Below are 12,459 nucleotides of genomic sequence, written 5' to 3' on the forward strand. Positions count from 1 at the left end.
GGTTCCCCTTTCTCCACATCCTCAGCCACACCTGATGTTTCTCGTGTTGTTGATTTTAGCTATTCTGACAGGTGTGAGGTCATATCCATTGTGGTTTTAATTTGTATTTCCCTGATGCCGAATGATGTTGAGCATTTTTTCATGTGTCTGTTGGCCATATGTATTGGGGGGATTTTTTTATCTTATTTTGTGAAGGACTGTTCAATATTTTGTCTCTTTTATTGGGTCACTTGTTTTCCTATTACTGAGTTGTAAGAATGCTTCATGTAGTCTGGAAACCTGGTCCTATATTTGATGTTTGTATTGCAAATATTTTCTCATGCTGTTCCTTCCCTTTTTATTTTGATTGTGTGATTTTCTTTTTTTTTTTTTTTAAGATTTTATTTATTTATTTGACAGAGATAGAGACAGCCAGTGAGAGAGGGAACACAAGCAGGGGGAGTGGGAGAGGAAGAAGCAGGCTCACAGGGAGGAGCCTGATGTGGGGCTCGATCCCATAATGCGGGGATCACGCCCTGAGACGAAGGCAGACGCCCAACCGCTGTGCCACCCAGGCGCCCCAGATTGTGTGATTTTCTTAATCCTTAGAAGAAAAATAGCTTTAATTTTAACAAAGTTCAAGTAATTAATTATTTTTTCTTATAAGATTCAGGGGTGTGTGTGTTGTGTGTGTGTGTTTATCCAATATCATGAAGTTTTTATTCTGTTTTACATATTCTTCGAGATGTTTTAGTTTTAGATTTTTAATTAATATCTGTGATCCATTCCAAGTTTTTTAAATCTGTGGTTATGAGTAAAGGGTCTATGTCGAATGTTCTGGTATCACTTGTCGAAATGACTTTCTACTTCTCATTGAATCACCTTAGTATCTTTGTCAAAAATAAATTTACCGTGTACATGTAGGTCAACTTCCAAATTGGTGATTCTGAAACAGGGGGCAATTCTGTAGGGTTCTTGGACATCCCTCGTTAGATATATTCTTACATATTTTATGGTTTCTTGTTCTATTTCTTTTTTTTAATCCTAGATAAATGGTTAAAGTTAAAGATGAACATTAAGAGTGGACACATGGGTAGTTGATAGATGCCGGTGGATTTAACAGATGTGTTTGTCTCAATTTTTGAGAACTTGCTTTCCCTGAATCTTTAAATCCCCAAATCCGTGTCTTCCAGCTCCTGGAGAAAGGCTCTCTCTTGCTGCATTTTCTTTGAATAGTGTTTTTCTAGCCGTTTTCCAGGTGCTGCTTCTCTCAGTTGTTCGATTGCTTGGAGCTGCTTGTTTGGGTTCTTGACCTGCTTACCTGTCTCAGGCTCTCAAGAGGTGGTTGAGTGGCAGTCTTTGGTGGTGGCTCTGTGGGGAGGAGTGGGCCGATCAGGAGGACTCTGGCCACTTCTCACACCCTGCTCTTCAGCTTTCTCAGCCTCTTTTTGATAAGGGTTTTTCATTTCCCAGTTGCGATTTTACGTTCAGCGATGGCTCTTCCTCACGCCGTTTAGAATTGGCGATTGGTTTATTTCCTGGGCATCTGTAAACCATTGCAGCTTTATGTTCTTCACTGGGTACGTCACTTGGAACTGCTTGGTAAGTCATTGTTTTTCCTGGAAACAGTCCATCCAAAAATGGGTGCCAAGGAACCTGCCATATTTCTGATTTGATGGCGCACACTTGCGCAAGATAGAGCCAGGCTAATGCCGAGGCTCACACCCAATGTTAACATGGAACCCGGGAAGACACGTAGCTTGTTAAAAGGCGCTCGCCATCTGAGCATAAAGGGACATATTTAGAATCAGAAATAAGTTTGTAGTTTGTAACATCCCACCCTTTTTTGTCTCTTCAGCTTTCCCAATTTAGCTAGTACTCAAATGTGTCCATGAGGACTGTCAAAGGCTGCATTATGACGACTGGTTCCAGAGTCAAACACAGAATCACACTTGGCAAGCATAAAACCATAGTTTGAGCTACATCAGCAAGAAGCCAGTTTTGGGAACTGCGCTCCAGCCCGTCCTCCGTTTGTTGCTGTGAACTCATACTGGACAACAGTTGAAATACATCAATTAAAATTGCTCACAACTCCCTTTGTCAAGAATCTCTAAAAGCCATAAAAACAACATATGTCAGCTTTTAATAAATTTCAATAATTTTTAAATACTCCCTTTATTTCCATAGAATATTTACTAGTTTGGCGTTTGTTTCTTTACTCAAATTATCCATGAAACGCTCAATAAAACAATGTTTATGATCTGAGTATTACTGGATCTCCATAATTCTGAAAGGATTCTGTGGGTCTTTACAGAAGGTCTTATAAAAGGAATGACAAGGTAATTGTTTGATTGGCACATGGGTGGTAACGACTGGAAAAATGGGGTTGAAGTAGAGAAACCCATTAACATATCTGGGGCGGTGGGATGTAGAAAACAAGTGAGTTATAACAGCAGAAGAGAGATAACTCATCAACCCTAGAAAACAAGACAGAGACTTTTTTCCCCCCTAACTTTCCCTAGACTCTAAACCAAAAGCTACTTGTTTTTAAACCCATCAGGAAGCTCTTCTCTCCCTTACTTGGCTGATAATGAGCCCCAGTCTATCCCAACTCTTGGTACTTGCCAGGCTTTTATAGCAAATGAGAAAATAGTGAAGTTAATGCCCCTTAACAGGCATTTCATCTGTACCAGTTTCATTCTGAGTATGACAAATCCGTCCAATACACTCAATCGTTAAACAAAAATGATTTAAAACGACGATTAGTTGGGCGCAGTAATTGAACTTTCTCCTTGGCTATGAGAAAATCATGTCTCCAGTAATAAAGACTCTTTAAAACAACTGAATTTCAACACAAAGAGTGACCTCAGAGGCTGAGGGGTTAATTTCTCATTTAATTTCTCCATTTTCTGTCATTCGTACCTACCACTCGGAGTCTCTCAATCCAGTGTCTTTAATTTTGTTTCCCTTAATGTCTACACTCTACTATTTTCCCACTGGAAGATGGGCTTGTCCTTTCGGCCCTAACGGACACATTCTTCTTCTTCCAAGTAGGTTAACTTGGCCACATAAATTTTTTATAGTTAGTGGGCCGTGTGCATTTGATTCTAAAATCGGTAATAGGGGAGTTCTTTACTTAAAAAGTGTGGGTTCCTGACTCTACTCTTTGATCTTTATAAAGCCATATGGTTTTTCTGACCTTGGATAATGTAAGAGATATTGAGCAATTAAGGATGTGCAAAGGCCGTAGAAAATCTGTAGAGAAATAACAGAACACTAGCAGAGGACGGAGACCATTGCCCTTACCACCTAAGGTATCTGCATCTCCATTCCTTTGGATGCACCGGGAAGAATCAGAATTGCTATTAACAAAACTGAACACCAAACACAGTGCTTGTGAGCCTAACCCCCTCTTCTCACCGCTGGAGTTTCCCCCTGGCTGATCAATGGATCACCCATGGGTGGTGGGGGGAGGGTGGAGACACAACCAAACAGGGTGATTGAGAGCATCCAGTTCTAAAATTTCCTTCCCCGGATGGACGAAGAGAGTTCAGTTCAATATGTTGACATTTATTTGTTTAATTAAAAGAGTGAGATACTCCATTTCAAGGACCCTCGGAAACCCGATCAAAACTTTTCTTGAGTTTTTATTTAATTCTACATTTTATTTTACTTTAGTCATAGCTTCTGTAATTTTTAGTGCAGGAAACTGCAAAATAAATTTTAAAAATTGTGAGGAAGTAGCGTTACCCGAGTATCAAGTATAAAAAAAAAATCAGCTTGTTTAACTCATCTGTATAGTTTGGCCAAAGCTGCTGAAGGGCGTCCAATTTAGAGTATTTTTTGCTTTATTTTTATATTCTATGAATGGATAACAATTCCATCTTTTCTGTCCAATGGAATTGGATAGAAAATATTTGTATGATTAAATTTTAGTATATTCTATGCTCTTTGTCCTGTCCATATTTATGCCCAGATACTGTTCCAACAGTTAGGCAATTTAAAATAAGCCATAATATATTCTTCTGAACAAAATTATATAAATGTTATATGAATTTGAGAGTGACTTTACTTGTAGGAATATATTACAAGAAATTCCTTCATTTCTAAAATATATAATAAGCTTATAAGATAGAGAAAAAGGTTACTATAAATGTGCTTTCCTAGTCATTTAAAATTGTTTCTCAAAGCTTCCAAGACAGGTGGAAATGTCAAATACCCGTGTTAGTATGTTCCTTTAGTGACGATTTTTTCGTTGCACAGTAAGTGAAATCTTTTAAGAATGTGATTCCGTGGGTTTCTGGTCTCAGGTCAAAAATAGATGCCACCTCTTTTTATGTAAGTTTGATGCATAACCATTCACCAAAAATCTATCCTTCATCTTTCTTCTCTGCCTTCATGAGTTTGGAGAATGAATATACTGTTCACATGAATTTTGAGAGTCACCAGGATATCATGACTGGCTGGCCCTGTTAGAACACAACAAATTGTGTTATTTCCACTGCATGATAAACAGCATCTTTCATGCTTTGTTAAATAAGGAAGATGATAACCAGCATCTTTCATGCTTTGTTAAATAAGGAAGATAAGGGGTTGAAAGCATTTTGTAATCAGGATATGGCTATGTAATTTACGAAATTGTTTTTAATACTATTATGGCCTTTCAGCTCTAAATAACTTAGAAACAGGATAATGCTAAGTGAAATAAGTCAAGCAGAGAAAGACAACTATCATATGATTTCTCTCATCTATGGAACATAAGAACTAGGATGATCAGTAGGGGAAGAAAGGGATAAAGAAAGGGGGGGTAATCAGAAGGGGGAATGAAACATGAGAGACTATGGACTATGAGAAACAAACTGAGGGCCTCAGAGGGGAGGGGGGTGGGGGAATGGGATAGGCCGGTGATGGGTAGTAAGGAGGGTGCGTATTGCATGGTGCACTGGGTGTTATACGCAACTAATGAATCATCGAGCCTTACATCGGAAACCGGGGATGTACTGTATGGTGACTAACATAATATAACAAAAAATCATTAAAAAAATGCAAATAAATAAATAAATAAATAAATAAATAAATAACTTAGAAACAATTTGGACTTGAAAACATGTGGTCTAGGAGGGCTCAAGGGATAGTGTCCTTTAAAGGATTCAACACAGTCAACTAATGTCAGTGACCATTTGTGTTAGGGACCCTGCTGTAAGGCTCTCTGTGGGTTTCTAATGGGAACCCCCTTGAGAACACGCACACTGACACTGCTGTAAATCCATGGTCTCCCCCTTTGGTAAAAGCAAGATACTCTGTTGTAACCTTCTTCGGTTCTCAGTTGGATCGGGGCTACTGATGGCTTTTAGCGGAGAACGGCTCAGCAGTAAACGGCTGCCCACAGGCTAATGGGTCTGTGAAAGTGCTTTCAGAAAGTAACAGCAGGCGGTGAGCGGAAAGAACCAGATGCTCCGAGAAATAATGAGGTGGGCGCAACTATCCCTGCCCCAACTATACCTGCCCACAAGCCGAGAGGCTTATAAACAGTGCATGCGGAGATGATCGGGAGAAATGGTAGGATTTTCCATCAGTTCAGAATGTGCCAAGGAATTCCATCTGACTTTTACAGTTTCTGTGTCTCATCTCCAGATCAACGTGTATTAACTGCCAACTATTGGAACCCACCTGTTGAAAAAAAAAAGTCATATTATGGACATCCTCAAGCAGCTGATTCATGATCCTGCCAATTCAGCAAAAGAAATGTGTTCAATTTTTATCAGATTGTTAGATTCTTTTGAGCTCTGATTTCTGTATACATTTTATATCTCTAAATTCTTTAAACTCAAAAGAATGTCCTTATCAATAAATTAAGTTCAGAGGTTATTTCTTAATATTCCAGCTACTCTGTACAATAAAGTTAATAGATGACATTCTTCATTTTTCTTTTTCTTTCCCCACTGGGAAAACAATGGCCCAAGATTTGTCTTGAACTGCAAATCTGTTCTTTTGGCCTTATGAGGTTGCTTCTGGAAATTTCATTGTAAAAATGAAAAAGTCAGGGATGGGAGATACAAATTTCTGGTAAGTCACTGGGTCCAAACCCTGAGTTAGATATTCTCACAAGTAATGTAGGGGCCAAGCGCAGACCGCCCCAAGATGGGTCACTTTGGCATAAAGATTATTTTGAATTAGAAGCTATCAAAATCCAGCAGATTTGGGGAAAGCTCTTTATCTCCTTCACAACTGGTTAAAAAGAGGTTAGGTAGAGGACCTGCTCCAGGAAGAGGGCTATCACTGCAGATACCTACATTATGATGGGAAGCAGGTGTGGTGCACAGGGAGGAACCTAGCGAGGCCTGGTGCATCAGAGTCCTGTCTTTGTCCCTTGGTTTCGGAGTGGCCTAGCAAACATTTATTTACCAAATGCTTGCTCTTTATCCTTTCCCTGTGAATTGCATTCTTTTCCCTTTTAAGTCCCAGACCCCCAACCCCCTTCTCCTTAGTTCAGAATGACATATATACCTCATTTTGCCTGACTGTCTTTGGAATTTTTCCACGTCTGTGTGAATTCCCTGTACATATGCAAGTAAATTGGATTTTCTCCTGTTAATCTGCCTCATGTCAATTTGATTCTTAGTCCAGCTAGAAGGACCTGAGAGGTAGTGGGAGTTCTTCCTCCCTGACAATAGTTATCCAATATAACGTAAAGGAAAGGAAAAAAACCCAAACAAACCAGTGTAACGTAACTGTTCATGGCCTATGTTACGTATAGCATGGAAAAAGTGTTTTTTAACTACCAGCCTAATTTCTGCTCCTCTGACATGTCAGAATGGGGCAAATTGGCCAGAAATTTTTAATAAACACTGACTTATGCAAATCTCTTCCTTATATCACTATTACATATATAAAATATACGATCTCACTATAATATGCTAATATTTCTAAGACATTGTTATAAAGGCAGGCCAAATACATTTTGTTGTCATTAAAATGATAACAACACAAACCTGGCATTCATCATGTTATAATGTCTCTTTTCTAAAAAATGTGGAAGCAGAATTAATAGATTTTGAGCATTGTCTATTGGTCTCCGGTACATTATTCCAAGATGTACCTCTTTTCCCAGAGGCTTTCTATAAAAAGAAAGAAACCTAACGTCTGTAGAATCTCTTTGTTAGGAGACCGTAGAAGCCTCTAGTCTACGTTTTTATTAGAGAACAGTGAAAAATACAGTCTCTTGGTGCCTTATTAAGAGAGCTTCCATCAGATGTTATCTTTGTACGAGTCTCAGATTAAATAAGAGAATTGTGAATGGTTGGCCCCCATGACTGATCAATGAGATGAATGGTGTTGAATGAGATCGGGGTCCCTCCCTCCCCCAGCACACACCGTTTATAAGAGCGTCATCTGGTCTCCATAAAACTGAGCTGTGAGTTGGGGGCAAATCCCTGGGCCTCCCCGGTTGACTGAATGAGTACGCAGGTTTGTGGCGGGGGCAAGGAGAGAAAGCCACAGGAACAACACCTAGAAGTTACTACGACTGCCTCGAAGAGGCACCATTTAACAAACTCTGGAACTGACTCTTTTTCTCTTGGTATCCCGAAATACCCTTCTCGGAGACACTCCTGGTCAACCAGTGAGGAAGATTCTCAATTTTGCCAAATCCTAAAACAATGGACCTACAAATCCATCTCACGTCTTACATTATTAGTTACAGATTTAGTGATGGAATCCTGTTATAATGAACTCTTGATTGGCAAATTGGTAAAGGACATTCTCATGCTGAGATAAAGAGCCCCTTTAGGGCACTCCCTGATCTATGCAAATTTGGCTTCTTACCATCTTTTTTAACTACAACTTTTTTTGCTTTTATCTCATACAGGAGCGTTCACTCACCCTGTATTATGACCAAAACACCAAACACTATTATCATCTTTGAGTCTTAAGATGGTGAAGGAGCAAAATATTGATACTGGGGATTATTTAAAGAAATATATGATATGTTCCAAGAAAATTATTTGGAACTGGAAATTCCTTCAAAAAATCTACATTTATAAACAATTTGTAATCATCTTTCTAGCTAATTTCATCGAGGTGTAACTGCACTCACTCATTACTACCCCTTGGCACTTTTAAACTAGGTGGATTTATTGTATTCCCATCAACAATTACTACTCACGTGTGCATTCATAGTGAAATTCACCGTGATGGGATTCATTCAGTTATGTAGGATGGTCTCAAGTCTTCAGGCAAAAACTTAACAATTATTTCACTTCCTACTTTTAGAAATGAAATTCATATGCAGTTAATAATGTAATTAGTACACTGTCTGAAAGATGTCAGAAATTACCACAGTCCGTCAGAAGGCAGGAAGTTACCTCTTTTAGAGACTGGGTTAATAGGTGGCAAGAAATAAAATACTCCTCCAACTTCAAATTCTACTCAAAACCGCAAAGCCTGGAGCTTCAATATTAAGTAATGACTTTATTGCTTTGCCTAAACATTTTTCCCTTTTCTCCAATATTTTTTTTTTCCGTATTTTATTTTTTAATTCACTGAATCATAGAAAATAACTCAGATCTGTCAGCCTAAGGTGGTAATTTTAAACCTAGTTGAAGGGAAAATTTAAATTACTCATTTTCTCTTTCTCTTGTTATTGTTCTTTGGAAAACAAAGGCAATGAGGGGACATTAGGGATCATCTGGTCCAATTTACTGTAGAGATGAGCAAACGTAGGCCCAGAGAGATGAAGCGAATTACCCAAAATGTAGCAGATTTGCGGCAGAGCGGACAGTCAGGCCTTCCCGTCTCAGGTAGGGCCTGAATCCCAGCCAATGTCCTCATCTTCCCCTGACTTTACGGTTCTTTAGTCGGGCTTTTCTCTCTCTGTCAATGGAAATTTTAAAATGCAAATTTCTCTGTTAATAAAAGGCTTGTTGATGAAAGCTTTTACTTTAAAAACTCTTGGGTTAGAAAATCTAATACGTAGGCATAATTAGAGCGTGGCATACCCACGGCTCCCTGGTCTGGTCCCGGACCCATTTCCAGGGATGTCTTACTCTTATACACTGAAATTTAAAGAAGATCACGCAAAGGAACTTAAGGTGTGTCCCTCTCAAGGGCATTTGCAACTCTGAGGATGTAATCTTCTTTAAGGAATACCTCCAGAGTGGTGGAGTGTGAGATGGTCCTGTTTGTAATTTATTTATTTATTTTTTATAATAATTTTTTATTATGTTACGTTAGTCAACATACAGTACATCCCTAGATTTTGATGTAAAGTTCCATGATTTATTACTTGTGTATAACACCCAGTGCACCATGCAATACGTGCCCTCCTTACTACCCATCACCGGCCTATCCCATTCCCCCACCCCCCTCCCCTCTGAGGCCCTCAGTTTGTTTCTCATAGTCCATAGTCTCTCATGCTTCATTCCCCCTTCTGATTACCCCCCTTTCTTTATCCCTTTCTTTTCCTACTGATCTTCCTACTTCTTATGTTCTATAAATGAGAGAAACCATATGATAATTGTCCTTCTCTGCTTGACTTATTTCGCTTAGCATTATCTCCTCCAGGGCCGTCCATGAAATTTGAGACTATTATTATGAGGATTTTCTGTCCCGTTCCAGGTTAGAGATGACAATAAGAGACAACACCCATGTCTGGTGGAGTTCTCCAAGCTGCCCGAACAGGAGCTACCAACTTGCATTCTCACCAACAATGTAGGAGGGATCCCCTTTCTCCACATCCTCTCCAACATTTGTTGTTTCTTGCCTTGTCCATTTTTGCCATTCTAACTGGCATAAGGTGGTATCTCAGTGTGGTTTTGATTTGAATTTCCCTGATGGCTAATGATTTTGAACATTTTTTCACGTGTCTGTTAGCCATTTGTATGTCTTCATTGGAAAAGTGTCTGTTCATATCTTCTGCCCATTTTTTGATTTGATTGTTTGCCTGTTTGTAGTTTAGATGAAGAGTCCTGCCTCCAGCCTCTGCCCTGATGCCCCACACATTTATTCAAGCGCTTGTTTATATCCCATCTTGTTTCTGAAAGGATTTGTGGCCAGCCCGCAGCCCATAGTTTCTGTCCAGGTTTAGGCAAGCTTTCTGCAACATTTAGAGACTTAAGGACATCACCAAGTATGAGGGATCCGGATACTTTCAGTCATTAAGTACTACTAAGAGCTACAGGACAGTCTGTAAGGATAAACATGTAAAAAAAAAGATGAATAAATTATGAAAATCACAAGCAAAAAAAAAAAAAAAAGCATAGTTGAAGAAAAATAACTCCAAAGACAGAGTAAGAAAAATCAATAAGCATCCAAATAGTCATAGTAATAATAAAAAAAATTTTTTGCTTATACAAAAATCAATTCAAAGCCACATCTAATAAGCAAGCTCTTTTATACTAATAACTACCAAGATTTTGTCCCTCTTAGTAAATGTTAATGCAATGCAAATAGTATTTCTCTATTTTAAATAAATGTACTCTTCTTGACTATAAATTAATAGATAGATCCAATTATAAGAGTTTAAAATACCCCCCTTTTTTAAACCAACTTCTAAATTATATAAATATTAAAATCTAGAAAGAAAACAGAATACATTATTGGGTCAATATCTTACCATAAACATCTCAAATTAATTATTAACGTCCTACCATCAACTAATTTATTTTGATATACTAAAACATAAAGGGCTCCACATAAATTATTGTTAATTACATCAATTTCATCTCTTATGCTGTATATTTTCCATTGAGCTTTAATTAGAGCTATTTATATGTGTACTATTATAGTATTGGTTTTTTTTCCCCCAGAACTGCAGTCATGAAGGAGGAAAAAGCAATCGGAAATCAAGAAGTAGAATAAACATGGTATAATTCAACAGTGTTGGGAACGGCAATCAGATGTAGGTTGTTTGCAAATTATTTTACTTTCCCTTCAGCCAATGTTCTGTCAGAGTCCCAGCCCCTGCTGTCCTCATGAACTGTCTGAGATGTTTCTCCAACTTCGACACCCAGAAGAAATGACTGGGGAATCTTGCCAAAATCTTTCTGATTCTGTGGATCTGGGATGGGACTTTTGAGTCTGGATTTTTAACAATCTCCCAGATGAGGCCAACCCCAGACCTACAATCACAAGTTTGGGTAGCAGGGTCAACAGGGTGATAGGTCTCAACTGTGGTCTCTCAGCCGCAAGTAAGATTAATGAGACTGCTTGTTAAACAAGTTGGTACAGCCACTCTGGAAAACAGTGTGGAGGTCCCTTAAAAAGTTAAAAATTGAGCTACCCTATGATCCAGCCATTGCACTACTGGGTATTTACCCCAAAGATACAGATGTAGTGAAGAGAAGGGCCATATGCACCCCAATGTTCATAGCAGCACTGTCCACAATAGCTAAATTGTGGAAGGAACCGAGATGTCCTTCAACAGATGACTGGATTAAGAAGTTGTGGTCCATTTATACAGTGGAATGTTATCCAGCTATCAAAAAGAACGATTTCTCAACATTTGCAGCAACACGGATGGCACTGGAGGAGATAATGCTAAGTGAAATAAGTTAAGCAGAGAAAGACAATTATCATATGGTTTCTCTCATCTATGGAACATAAGAACTAGGAAGATCGGTAGGAGAAGAAAGGGATAAAGAAAGGGGGGGTAATCAGAAGGGGGAATGAAGCATGAGAGACTATGGACTCTGAGAAACAGAGAGCCTCAGAGGGGAGGGGGGTGGGGGAATGGGATAGACCGGTGATGGGGAGTAAGGAGGGTGCGTATTGCATGGTGCACTGGGTGTTGTATGCAAATAATGAATCCTGCAACTTTACATAAAAAACCAGGGATGTACTGTATGGTGACTAACATAATATAATAAAAAATATTATTATAAAAAAAATAAATGCAGATTGGGTGTGGGTTGAGTAACTGACTCTTGGTTTCGGCCCAGGTCGTGATCTCAGGGTGGTGAGATTGAGCCCTGCATCTGTCTTCACGCTCAGCGTGGATTCTGCTTGAGATTCTCTCCCTCTCCCTCTGCTCCCCTCCACACCCCCCACAAATAAATGAATAAGCCTTTTAAAAAATAAAAGACGTGCAGAACGTTAGAGATCACCCCAGACCCTGTGGAGCTACATTCCAAGTGAGAGCCAAGTGTCGAGCAAGCCGTGCATGAGAAAATCTCTGCACACTGAGGACTGAGAAGCCTCGCTCCAAAGGGGACTCCAGCACAGTCTGCAACTGTACCTGTGTGTGACCTTGAGCGTTAAGTGTGGGGGTCAAGGGCAACTGTTCACAAAATAATCAAGTGAGTACAAGGTTGTCAAAGAAGCAAACAATTACTGCTTGAGACAAGTCACCAGATCATTAACTTTTTAAGATAACTCTGTTGTCTTGCCCCTTCATGTGATGACACTGACTCTGGGTCCTGGACGGGCAGCCCTCACACTTCAGTGTGCGTAGGAGCACTCGGAGAGCTTGGTAACACGCCCCCC

At 39.3% G+C, this 12,459-nt stretch overlaps 1 pseudogene; it reads right to left on the reverse strand.

The window, feature by feature from the left end:
* Positions 1-959: 959 nt before the first annotated feature.
* On the reverse strand, positions 960-1,985 carry LOC121106342 (annotated as a pseudogene).
* Between the last annotated feature and the right edge of the window lie 10,474 nt (positions 1,986-12,459).

The sequence above is a fragment of the Ursus maritimus genome, unplaced genomic scaffold (genome assembly GCF_017311325.1).
Source record: "Ursus maritimus isolate PB19 unplaced genomic scaffold, ASM1731132v1 scaffold_31, whole genome shotgun sequence".
In the NCBI taxonomy this organism is placed as follows: Eukaryota; Metazoa; Chordata; class Mammalia; order Carnivora; family Ursidae; genus Ursus; species Ursus maritimus.